Genomic DNA, 13,944 nt, shown 5'->3' with positions numbered 1-13,944 from the left:
GGTCTGAATTAATTCAAAGCTCTTCATATCAATTTAGAAAAGATTCAGAGAGCTTCAGAGAGATTCAGGCAGTCCCTGCTCATTGCCGCAGGGAGCTGGACCTGGACTCCATGCTGGTAAGTAGTGGGGGGCAGAAGGAGAGGGGAGGGGACCCCCACTAGGCCCCATCCCCTGCCTGCTCCCTCAGCACCCTGAGTGCCCCCTGCACCCTGCTCGCTCTCCCAGCCTTGTCAATAGCTGCCCCACCTGGCCTCAGCATCCTGGCTCTTTAAAAAAAATAAAATAAAATAAAACCCCACACTCACCAGCTCCTGCCAAGTGGGGCAGCAATGCCCATTGCCCCCACTGCCCCATGCTGCATGGGGGGCTCTGCCAAAAGCCTCCATCCTCCTCCCACTCTCCCAGCCCCGTCATTTGCTGCCCCACCGAGCCCAAGCCCCCCGGCTCTTTAAAAAAAAAAAAAGCCCTACACTCAGTAGCTGCTGTAGCAGCTTTTGGGACTTCTCTGGTCTCATGGCAGAGCCCCACACACAGCACAGGGCAGTGGGGATTTCCTCCCTGCCTGGCAGGATCTAGAGAGTGCGGGCCTTTTATTTTTTTTAAGTGCTGGAACACTGGGGTCAGGCGGGACAGCCATTGATAGGGCTGGGAGAGCAGGTGGAAGATGGGGGCTCCTGGCAGAGCCCCCCATGCAGCACAGAGCACTAGGGGGCAGCAGGGATTGTCCTCACCCCTGGCTTGGCAGGAGCTGCTGAGTGTGGGGCTCTTTGCTTTTTTTAAAGAGTCAGAACACTGGGGCCGGGCAGGGGCAGCCATTGACGTGGCTGGGAAAGTGGGTGGGGATTGGGACCTGTTTGATTTGGAGATTCGGCAATGTTGGCAGCAGCTGAATCTAAGAATCAGATTTGGCCGAATCAATTTGGGTCAGTGACTCGAATCACCGAATTGAATCACTGTCCCCCAAAATGGATGAATTCAAATCCAAAGCAAATATTAGCCACTTTGAACAGGCCTAAAGACGGGTAACAAGATGCTGCTGGCTACACTTAGCTAAATCTTGACTTCTTTAGTAACTTGAAACTTTAAAAGTAGAGTCTTCTCTACAAGAAGTGGAGGCTTGCCATGTAACTAATGTCTGGCTGACAGCAAGACAGAAACATTGATTGTTATCTTTAAGAACTTAGGGAGAACAGGTGAGCTCCCATGGAGCCATATTACCTCAGTTCTAGGATTGACATGTGCTAAGCAGTTGCGAGTGAGTGGCATATGCTTCACAGCAGCACTTCTGGGAAGGACCCCCCTTATGCTAGACACTGTGCATGGAAGAAACAGATGTTTTCTGCTCTGAAGACTTCCTGTCTAACTGCTAAATTCTGTTTTACCCAGTAGGTATCTAATGTGCAGTATCCTAACTAGAATCAGCAAGGTGTTCTGCTTCATCTATGTACATCACAAAGACTGCAGCGCTAGTTAACCAAAGACTGCAGTGCTGGTGTCATAGGGAAGAATTTGGCTTCCATGATCACAGCCCACTCTTTGGTGAGAGAGGCAGAAAGCTGCTGGGAAGAGATGGCCTCCACCTCTCTCCCCTGGGGAGGAGACTCTTCTCAGCCAGACTGGCTGACCTTCTCCATCAGGCTTTAAATTAAGCCCACTGGGGGGCGGGGGGACTACTGCCACTGCTGGCCCGCTGAGCGATGCTTGCAAAGCAGCAGGCCAAGGCACTTGAGGGATCCCATCCATGCCGCAGCCCTGGTACAATCTGTGGGCAAGGCAAGAGTCCCCAAGGGGACACTTGCCTGCCTCTACACAAATGCCAGGAGCTTGGGGAATAAGCAGAAGGAGCTCGTCCTCCTGCTCAATGCAAACAATTATGATATCACAGAGATAACAGAGACCTGGTGGGACTCCACCCATGACTGGACCATGGGTATAGGTGGCTATACCCTGTACAGGAGGGTTTGTATAGATAAAAGGGGTGGGGGTGTAGCTCTCTATGTTAAGGAAAGCTACGCATCCCTGCAAGCTGATAAGGGCGACCAGGGTGGATGACTGGAGACCCTCTGGGTTAAAATCCGTGGGGAACACGGCACAGGGGACACAATGGTGGGAGTCTACTACAGACCTCCCACCCAAAGTCAAGAGGTTGACCAGGAGTTCGCCTGGGAACTGGCTGAGGCCACATGCTCCAGGACCATGGTTGTCATGGGTGACTTCAATTACCTGGACATCTCGTGGGAGGATCACTCAGCAAAATCCAAGAGATCACAAAGCTTCCTCTTGTGCATGGATGACCTCTACCTGACTCAAGAAGTCTATGGCCAACGAGAGGAAAAACGCTGCTCTACCTGGTACTGGCTACTGGGGATGACCTGACCAGTGACCTAGTGATTGATGGGAAGCTGGGTGACAGTGACCATGAGCTGATCACCTTCACCATCAGCTGTAAAGCTGGCAAGTCAGTCAACAACACGGAAGTCCTTGACTTCAGGAAAGCCGACTCTGACAAGCTCAGGAGGCTTGTCAGTGAAGCCCTAAGGGAGCATGACCCCAGGGAGAGGGGAGTTCAAGAAGAGTTGCTGCTCCTCAAGGAAGCGCTCCTCAATGCACAAGCTAATTCTATTCCATCTTGAAGGAAAGGCAGCAAGAGGGCACAGCAGCCCCCCTGGCTCTCCAGGGACCTAGCAGACCTCCTGAGGCTCAAAGAAAAGACCAACAAAGGATGGAGGATGGGATTCACCTCCAAGGAGGATTATTCTGCACTGGTCTGGTCCTTCAGGGAGCGAACCAGGAAAGCCAACACTGCAACTGAACTCCAACTAGTTTCAAGCATCAAGGACAATAAAAAGTCCTTTTTCAGATATGTGGGGAGTTGGAGCAAAAGCAAGGGCAACATTGGCCCCCTGCTGAACCAGATGGGGCAACTGACAACTGACGCCCAGAAAAAAGCCAAGCTATTAAATGGGTACTTTGCGTTGCTCTTTCATCAGTCCCATGGGTCGCCTATGCCCACTACGGGACAGGGAGGTCCGGGTGAGGGAGATCCCCTGCCCTCCATCAATGCTGACCTCGTGAAGGAACACCTTGAGAAGCTGGATAACTTCAAGTCAGCCAGACCTGACGATTTACACCCCAGGGTACTCAAGGAGCTGGCGAGCGTCATAGCCCAGCCCCTGGCATGGATCTTTGAAAACTCCTGGCGCTCTGGTGTAGTTCCTGAAGACCGGAAGAAGGCCAATGTGGTGCCTATCTTCAAGAAAGGGAGCAAAGTTGATCTGGCTAACTATAGGCCCATCAGCCTCACTTCTATCTGGGGGAAGATCTTAGAAAAGTTTATTAAAGAGGCCATCCTTAATGGACTGGCCAATGCCAACATCCTAAGGGATAGCCAGCATGGGTTTGTTGTGGGTAGGTCTTGCTTGACCAATCTCATTTCCTTTTATAACCAGGTGACCTATCACCTGGACAAGGGAGAAGAGATTGATGTCATATATTTTGACTTCAAAAAAGCCTTCTATCTGGTATCTCATGATCACCTCTTAGTGAAACTGGCCAATTGTGGCCTTGGGTCCACCATGATCCACTGGCTGGAAAATTGGCTCTGTGGTCAGACCCAGAGGGTAGTCATTGATGGCAGTCACTCATTATGGTGCCCTGTGACCAGTGGGGTTCCCCAAGGCTCTGTCCTTGGGCCCATATCACTCAACATCTTCATTAATGATGTGGACATTGGAGTCAGAAGTGGACTGGCCAAGTTCACCAATGACACCAAACTTTGGGGCAAAGCATCCACACCAAAAGACAGGTGGGTGATCCAGGCTGACCTAGACAGGTTCAGGAAATGGTTGATTGAGAACTTGATGGTGTTTAACACTGAAAAATTCAAGGCTCTCCACCTTGGGAAGAAAAACCTGCAGCATCCCTAAAGGCTCGGCAGTGCTACTCTGGCTGGCACTACGGAAGAAAGAGACTTGGGGATCATCATTGAACACAAGATAAACATGAGTCTCCAATGTGATGCTGTGGCTAGTAAAGCCACCAAAACACTGGCTTGCGTCCATAGATGCTTCTCAAGCAAATCCAAGGACGTCATTCTCCCCTTGTACTCAGCCTTGGTGAGGCCACAGCTGGAGTATTGCATCCAGTTTCCAGCTCCACAATTCAAAAAGGATGTGGAGAAGCTTGAGGGAGTCCAGAGAAAAGTCATGTGCATGATCAGAGGTCAGGAAAACAGACCTTACGACGACAGGCTGAGAGCCATGGGGCTCTTTAGCCTGGAAAAGCGCAGGCTCAGGGGTGATCTGATGGCCACCTATAAGTTTATTGGGGTGACCACCAGGTTCTGAGGGAACATTTGTTCACCAGAGCACCCCAAGGAATGATAAGGTCGAACAGTTATAAATTCCTGCAAGACCATTTCAGGCTGGACATAAGGAAGAATTTCTTTACTGTTCGAGCCCCCACAGTCTGGAACAGCCTGCCATCAGAGGTGGTTCAAGCACCTACATTGAACCCCTTCAAGAGCAAATTGGATGCTTATCTTGCTGGGAACCTATGACCCCAGATGACTGAGCCGGGGGGGCTGGACTCGATGATCTTCTGACGTCCCTTCCAGCCCTAATGTCTATGAAATCTATGAAATTTATGTATTTCTCCTATGCTTTCAATGGGGTTAAAATGTACCTGGAGGTGAATTCTATTCATGCAGTTCAGCCATTCGTTTCAATGGGCAGTACTTAGACATTTCCACAGCCAGATCCTCAGCCACCTGTTCATTCCAGTACAGAATTTTTACTTGTGCTAATGTGCCTTCATCTGCTTAGACTGCTATTTCCCCCTGACCACATAAGTTATGTATGTCTCAGCAGAACTTCTGACCTAAACAGATAGATAACTTTGGGAGAAGCCCTCCTCCTGTAATGTAGTGGTTAGAAATCTTACCTAGACATAAGGGACCAGACTTCTAGGACTCCCCTCAACTTCATGGAGTTTGTGCCCACAGCTCCTATGGCTCAGTTGAGTGGAGTCATGTAGTTGTAACCCATGGCACTGTTCTGGATTGTATCCTCATAACGGGACAGGATCTGGCAGTGTATTTGCATTAATACCAGTGAAAGGAGATTCGAGTCTGCAAGTGGACAGAGTAATCCGCAAACAAAGGGCTCACCAATCCACCCCTGTCAGGCCTCTATGTATGCAGGATAAGCAGCAAGAGCTGTTTCAGGAGAAGTGTGATTGATTTCAGGAGAGATTTGATAATGGAGTGTGCCAGGCCATGGTCCATGAGGCAGGGTGGGCTATTGGCAGAGGGCTGGAGAATGCAGAGCAATGTACATCTGAGGGCTTTCTTTTCCTCTGTTCAAATGCAGGCATAAACTCCTTCCTGTTAGGGATGCTCGGTCATGTCTTTCAAGAGGTCTTCTCTGTATGAGGTAGTACCACAGTGAGGACTGCCATTTAAAGGCTTTCCAAATCATGGAGGCTGGACATCTATTCCAGTCCAATAGGGAGAGAGTTTCAAACAAGGGTACAAGCTTACTTTTTGCCTCCAATGTCATTTGTGCAGTTTTCCTAAAGATCTTTTAATTAAAAAAGAAAAATAACATTGGAAACCAGAGCTCAATCCCCTTTCTCCACTCCATCCTCCACCTCACCCCCTCACTAGAGAACCATCCATTTCCCTGAACTGGAGAGTGAGGCTTCTGTTTGCTTGTTCTTCTAGTTTCATGATACTTTCCCTCTTGACTACCCAAAGCCTAACCTCAAAAAGACAGCTTTCTCAGCCACAAAAGGCCTGTGGCCAGGCTACTTTCCTGGGATAGGAGAGGTCAAGGTTTAAACCCTGTCAGGGAAAGGTAAGCCTAGAACCCAGGTCCTCCAGGTCTGCCCTGTCCTATAGCTACTGGGTAACAGTTGTGGGTTTTAGTCCACTACAGTTTGAGGGGTTATATAGAACTATGTATCTAAGGTGAAACAAAATCATAACTGAGCATAAGGGGATTTAGATTTTTTTGGGGCACTGTTGAATTGCTTCTTAGCGTCTGATGTAGGGGGCCTGCTGAGGCACGGGGAGGTGTGCACAGGCAATTCTGGCCATTCCATGGGGAAAAACTGAATGTTGTTACATGCTGTTGATACCTAAAACCTGCATATGTGGCAGTTTTGACTTTTAGAAGTTAAATAGGCAAGACATTTAGGACAGAAATACCTTAACTAGTGATTCCAGAACATTTTGAGATCCTTGAGAAAATATCAAATGCAGTGATAGCTAATCCCTGCCAAAGCTCTACTGATATTTGCCTTGCAAGAAGAGGTGGGGCTGACATGGGGAAGATTGCCTTACATAAATCTGCATCTTTTTCATGCCACAAAGAGCAGCTGCACCTAGCTCTTCTTTCACACACACACTCATGTTGCCTAAAGTTAGAGAGTTTCAGCCCTACAGAGACAGTTCTGTGGCATCTGAAGGTCATGAGGGAAGACTCAATGGTTAAGGAACTTCAAAGCTAGGGATGCTGAAGACCTGTGTTTAGTTCCCTGTTCTACCACAGATTTCCTGTGTGTCTTTGGTGGAGTTGCTTAGGCCCATACCCTGACAGCTTTTTAGGTCCCTAACTTTTGTTGAGCTGAATTATGAGAAAGTAACAAAAGCTATAAAAATGAAATAGCAGGATTATTAGAGGTGCCAATTTTCCTTACCCTCATAAATTGTCATTAATCTCCATTTTACATACTTAGATACTAGAACTGTATTTGAATTCAATGGCAGTTAAGAACCTAAATACCATCCAAGATCTGAGCCCTAATGTCTCTGTACCTCAGTTCCCCATCTGCCAAATGGGGCATTCCTAAAGAATGTAAGGGATGCTGGAGGCATATAGAAAAAGGCACTAGAATGACTGGTTTGCCCTATCTATGGGTTTGGAGAGTCTTCATCTACAATTTGCTTCCTTTTACATTTCAAATGAAAAGGTAACATACATCTCAGAGGGCACAGACAGAAGTACAGCTCCCCTCTGTAACTTGGAACACTTTGCAGAAAATAGTTTGCATTACAATGATCCTGTGGACCAAACAGAAGTTCACTGTTGATTCCAGGGGAGGAGGGAAACCAAGCTGCTGGCTGCAGGCCTGAAGCCAGTTTCCCCTACCAATGGCCCCATCTCCCTGCCAGGCCATGCTGTTTTCAGAATGGGAGGGAGGAGAGGGAACTCATTTTAGGGGTTCGTCCACTGGCATTGAAAAGTGGGGTGGATGAATTAGAGCACCCCACCTTGGCCGGGGGGGAGGAGAAGAAGGGGGAGGGGTTCTGATACACCTACCCTACCTTCCGGTAGGGGCTGAAAATCTCCCAGACCAAACTCCCTCCACTCCTCCCTTTCCCTGCTCCCATTCTGAAAACAGCTCAAGGCTGGGATGCAGCACAGACAGAAGTTACACAAGACACTATGTTTTGAAACATCTTCATCTGACCCCTCATGCAGTGAGATTTCAGATTTTCACCCAATCAACCATTTTTGAAGCAGTATACAGCTGTGCACTTGTGTTTGGTCACAGCTATAGACCACTTTCTGTGGCCAGATCAGATGACAATGATCTCTTCTGTCTGTGCCGTAAAATGACTAAAATGTGATGTGTCTTTGGCTGTGGTTCAGTAGCATCTTGTGGCAAAGAGGTTTTACTCAGTGAAGAAAAAAATGCATTACCTGCTAGTTTGCAGCACATGTCTCTAGTTGTCCTGTCATCCCATGATATCCCACGTGTTTCCTTCTGTAGACAGGCATCTTGCATGCCACCTGGTGCTGTAGCCCACCTTCTTCTCTGAGTATCTTACAATCTGTTGTGGTGGCAACTAAGTGCAATTAAAAACAACAGAGGACTTTGAGGTGATGTGTTTGATGGTTAGAATATTCTCTTGCTTACTTAATTAGTTGTATTAAACAACATAAGCTTTGGCACCATTAACAAATCCATTTAATCATAGTAAATAATGAGAAGTATAATTAAAATGATGACCTTTGTCTCCCACAGAGATATTAAGTTGTGCCAAGTTTGTTTCATACCTGCTAAATCAATGCTGATCAATGAATAGCAATGTCTGTGCATAATAATATATTTGTACTTCTGTAAAAACTCAAGGGGAAAATGGAACCTCCAAAATGCCGTAAGGGCTGAGGGATTAGAGTGAACTTTATCTCCCACCAGAAGCAGTAGAAGCTTCTAGCAACTAAAATGTGGGGAGAAAAACTAACATGTGCTTCCAAGCAATTCACAGTAGCTACTAAAGATAGTGCTATCTGGTTCAAAACTGGCTACACAAAACCTGCCCTGAGGATTGTACATGGACTGGAAGGAGAGGTTGAAGATACGTGGAACTTTAATCCATTGCTAGTAGGTCCAAATCCTGGTCAAAAACCCAGCTCTGCATACAGTGGTGACAGCACTCCATAACAGTGGGGAAGAAGACACTCTTCCTTGTGGAGGCACTCCTCAGCTTCTCAATCCTTGCTCCTCTTGGGGAGAATGAATTTGGTAGATGAACATACCTGTGAACGCACTGGCCCCACTATACCTCTCTTTCTAAGTCTGTTCTTCCCTCTGAAGGGTATAGAAGGGATACAGACCATTCCCTATTAGTTCCCTACTTCCTGAAGTGGGTCGCTACCAATTCAGCTGTGTCTGGAACCCCCACATTTATGAACAAGCTGCATTTTCCTTTCAGGTTTAAGCTAGCTTTGCAGTTGCTGAAACACAGGTATACAAGCCATATAGCAATTGACCTACATGTATAAATAATGGAGCACAAAGATATCTGAATGCATTTCAGAATGATTCGGGTACATAAATGTTCTCAAATAGCTAGTAAAAATGTGCCCTTAATATTCTTTTTTTAGGTTCTGGGTCCCAGCTCACCAGCCCACACTCAAAAACTGATTGGCAGCTAATGCCCACCTTTCCTCCAAAATACTGTGCCAAACCTGCAGCCCCAGAAACTTGCATAAAAAACAAAGAGCAGTTTTCACTTTTATATAGAAAATCATAGAGGTTAGGGCAACAAGCCAAAGAGAAGGCTTGTAAAAGATAAAGAAACATCAACAGTGTGGTAACATACACTCAACACGTTACTCTCCCTCCCACACATTCAGAGGTATCCCCAAACAAGCCTTTCGTCCCAAAGCACTCACACAGCATCCTGTAGCTTCCCTCAAGACCCAGCTCCTTCAGCCCACAGTCCTGGCTGACCAAACTAGTAGGATATTCAGTTCCATTATCCACTCCCCTTTTGTGTAGGGCTGACCAGTAGGGCTATGTGAACTTTACATGCTGATTCAATTTGGAGGAGATTCAGCCTGATTCAATGACTGAATCTCAAAATGCAGATCAGATCAGGGGACCAATAAAAAGCTCCAAATCAATTTGAAGCTCTCCAAATCTTCAGAAAAGACTGGGAAAGCTTCAATGATTTGGGCAATCCCTGCCCACTGCAGCAGGGATCTGGACCTGGATTTGGAGCTGGTAAAAAGGGGGCGGGGGAGGGGACCATGGAGTGGGCCCTGTCAGGCCTTGCCCCCCCCGCCTGCTCCCCCAGTCCCCCTGACCCCCATCCGCTGCTCCAGCCCCCCCATGGCTGCCCTGCCCACCCCAGCTCCTGTTGGTAAGCCCCTACTCACCAGCTGCTGCTGGGTGGGGGGGGATATCCCCACTGCCCACCACTGCCCCACACTGTGTGGGGGACCCTGCATGAGCCCCCAACCTCCCCCCTGCTGCTCCACCCACCCCAGCTCTGGCCCTTTAGGAAAAAAAATGAAAAACAACCCTGAACTCACCAGCCCATGCAGCAGCCTTGGGGCTTTGGGGGGCTTGTGCAGAGCCCCCCGTGCAGCACTGGGCAGTGGGGGGCAGCAGGGATTGCCATCCCCCACCCTCCACCCAGCAGGGACTGGTGAGTTTGGGGGCTTGGGGGTTTTTTTTTTTCCCTTAAAGAGCCAGAACTAGAGTGGGTGGGGGAGTCATGGGGGGGGCTGAGGCAATGGGGGGAGGTTGGGGGGCTTGTGCAGAGCCCCCCTATGCAGCATAGGGCAGTGAGGGGAAGCAGGGATTGCCTTGCTGCTTTTTTTTCAAAGTACTGGGTTCTGGGGCAGGCGAGGCCATTGCCAGGGCTGGGACAGCAGGCAGGGAATGGGGCCTGCATGATTCAGGGATTTGGCAGCAGCCAAATATCCAAATCAGATTTGGCCAAATGGATTCCGGACAATGGGGGATTCATGGGGGACCTAAACTACCCGGACATCTGCTGGGAGACACAGACAGCAAAGTCCCACCGCTCACGCAGGTTTCTAACCTGTGTACAGGACCTCCACCTGACGCAGAAGGTACATGGACCCACTAGGGGGAATGCCTTACTGGATCTGGTATTGGCAACGGGGGATGACATAGTAGGGGACCTACAGATCGGTAGCCATCTGGGGGACAGTGATCACCTAAAAGTACAATTCAATATAAGGCGTCGAGTGGGTAAGGTAACCAGTAGGGTGAACGTGCTGGACTTTAGGAAAGCTGATTTCAGCAAACTCAGGCGATTAGTGAAGGATGCACTGCAGAGTAGTAGTTTTGAAACGATGGGAGCCCAAGAAGGGTGGCTGTGCCTTAAGGAAGCTATCCTTCTCGCACAAAGCGAGACGATCCCCGTGCGAGGTAAAAGAGGGAAAGGGGCCAGGAGGCTTCCCTGGCTGACCAGAGAAATCCTGGGCAGACTAAGGGCCAAAAGGGGAGCACATAAAAAGTGGAAACAGGGAGAGATCACCAAAGAGGAATATACCTCTTCTGCTCGTGCTTGTAGGGAGGCAGTTAGACAGGCCAAAGCTACCATGGAGCTGAGGATGGCAACCCAAGTAAAAGACAATAAGAAATTGTTTTTTAGATATATAGGGAGTAAAAAGAAGGCCCAGGGAGGAATAGGACCCCTGCTAAATGGACAGAAACAATTGGTGACGGACAGAGGGGACAAGGCTGAACTCCTCAACGAGTTCTTCGCCTCAGTGTTCCTAAGTGAGAGGCACGACAAGTCTCTCACTGGGAGTGTAGGGAGGCAGCAGCAAGGCACCAGACTTCCATGCGTGGACCCTGAGGTGGTGCAGGGTCACTTGGAGGAACTGGATGCCTTTAAGTCGGCAGGCCCGGATGAGCTCCATCCGAGGGTACTGAAGGCACTGGCCGACATCATTGCAGAGCCACTGGCGGGAATATTTGAACGCTCGTGGCGCACGGGTCAAGTCCCGGAGGACTGGAAAAGGGCCAATGTGGTTCCCATTTTCAAGAAGGGGAGGAAGGAGGACCCGGGTAACTATAGGCCAGTCAGTCTCACCTCCATCCTTGGCAAAATCTTTGAGAAAATTATCAAGGCTCACATTTGTGAGAGCCCGGCAGGACAAATTATGCTGAGGGGAAACCAGCACGGGTTCGTGGCAGGTAGATCGTGCCTGACCAATCTAGTCTCTTTTTATGACCAGGTCACAAAACGCCTCGATGCAGGAGGAGGGGTGGATGTCGTATACTTGGACTTCAGGAAGGCCTTTGACACGGTATCCCACCCCATACTGGTGAACAAGTTAAGGGGCTGTGACTTGGATGACTGCACAGTCCGGTGGGTGGAGAATTGGCTGGAGGGTCGCACCCAGAGAGTTGTGGTGGATGGGTCGGTTTCGACCTGGAAGAGTGTGGGCAGTGGGGTCCCGCAGGGCTCGGTGCTTGGACCGATACTCTTTAATGTCTTCATCAGCGACTTGGACGAGGGGGTGAAATGTACTCTGTCCAAGTTTGCAGATGACACTAAGCTATGGGGCGAAGTGGACACGCCGGAGGGCAGGGAACAGCTGCAAGCAGACCTGGACAGGTTAGACAAGTGGGCAGAAAACAACAGAATGCAGTTCAACAAGGAGAAATGCAAAGTGCTGCATCTAGGGAGGAAAAATGTCCAGCACACCTACAGCCTAGGAAATGACCTGCTGGGTGGCACGGAAGTGGAAAGGGATCTTGGAGTCCTAGTAGACTCCAAGATGAACATGAGTCGGCAGTGTGACGAAACCATCAGAAAAGCCAATGGCACTTTATCGTGCATCAGCAGATGCATGACAAATAGGTCCAAGGAGGTGATGCTTCCCCTCTATCGGGCGCTGGTCAGACCGCAGCTGGAGTACTGCGTGCAGTTCTGGGCGCCGCACTTCAAGAAAGATGCGGATAACCTGGAGAGGGTCCAGAGAAGGGCCACTCGTATGGTTAAGGGCCTGCAGGCCAAGCCCTATGAGGAGAGATTAGAGGAACTGGACCTTTTCAGCCTCCGCAAGAGAAGGTTGAGAGGCGACCTGGTGGCTGCCTATAAGTTCGTCAGGGGGGCACAGAAGGGAATTGGTGAGTATTTATTCACCAAGGCGCCCCTGGGGGTTACAAGAAATAATGGCCACAAGCTGGAGGAGAGCAGATTTAGATTAGATATTAGGAGGAACTTCTTCACAGTTCGAGTGGCCAAGGTCTGGAACGGGCTCCCAAGGGAGGTGGTGCTCTCCCCTACCCTGGGGGTATTCAAGAGAAGGTTGGATGTGTATCTAGCTGGGGTAATGTAGGCCCGGCACTCTTTCCTGCTTATGCAGGGGGTCGGACTCGATGATCTATTGAGGTCCCTTCCGACCCTAGCATCTATGAATCTATGAATCTATGAATGATTCGAATCACCAGATCAAATCACCATCCCCTGAATCGGCTGAATCTGAAACGAATACTAACCACTTCCCACCGACCTACTGACCAGGTTCCACGTGCACACTAATTTCTCTTCTCTTTATTCCTTCCTCTTCCTTTTTCCCTGCCTCTCAGCCCCTGGAGGTTTCTGGGAGGTACTGTCCAAATTAACACTCATTACAGCTCTGCAGGCTGCCCCCTGGTTCCACCTGCTGTTACACTCATTAGATTTACATTCCAATACTTTCTAATTAGGTAAGCAATAGCTCTGCTTCCTAGACATGAAACCACGAAGTACAAAGGTAAAAGAGGGAGAAGCCAGAATGAATTGTCTTGGGCAAGTACTTATTACAGCTAGAATTATAAAGTAGCTTCCCAAGTACAGGTGTTTGAATTACTCATCCAACTGTATCTAGTACCTTACTAACATGAAGTATAACCCTCCCTGAATATGTTATAATTCTGGAAATGTTTTTCTAATCCCATGGATCAGCTTTTAGTGCCTTCATGATAAAAACTGTTGTACATCTTGGCTGAGCAAAGTAAGAAAGCATGAGGCTGAATCAATTCAGTCTTTGCAGGTTAGTTTAAATTTCGGAGATTAAACTGAAAAACAACTGGACAGACATTTACCTTTTATTCAAGAAAAGCAGCCACATACCTGCAGTGGCTTAAGCCAAAAGCTAGGGGGTGACAGAGCATGGCTCTTTGGCATGTAGTCAGCATAAGCTGTGTGTTTTCTTCCTCTTCCTGCTTCCCCCAAGGTCTCTGAGATTTTGCAGTCCAAAATCACAACAGCAGGACTCTTCAGGGTTGCTCATCACTTCTTCTTCCTGCAGACAGCCCAGTCCAGCCTAACCCAGGGCTGGAAAGCATTCATAGTGTCATAGTTTCTAGGATTGGAAGGGACCTGAGTAGATCATCTAGTCCGACCCCCTGCCATGGCAGGAAAGAGTACTGGGGTCAAACAACCCCAGCAAGGTGTACATCGAGCCTCCTCTTAAAAACCCCCAGGGTAGGAGCCTGCACCACTTCTCTTGGAAGTTGTTTCCAGATCCTAGCCGCACTGACCGTGAAGTAGCGCCTCCTGATATCTAGCCTAAATCTACCCTCTGCCAGCTTGTGACCGTTATTCCTGGTCACTCCTGGCGGTGCTCGGGGGAACAGGGACTCCCCCAATGCCTGCTGATCCCCCCTGACTAGTTTATA

Source organism: Crocodylus siamensis, chromosome 9 (assembly GCF_052110815.1).
Source record: "Crocodylus siamensis isolate JL-2025a chromosome 9, ASM5211081v1, whole genome shotgun sequence".
In the NCBI taxonomy this organism is placed as follows: domain Eukaryota; kingdom Metazoa; phylum Chordata; order Crocodylia; family Crocodylidae; genus Crocodylus; species Crocodylus siamensis.
This window is presented reverse-complemented; position numbering follows the sequence as displayed.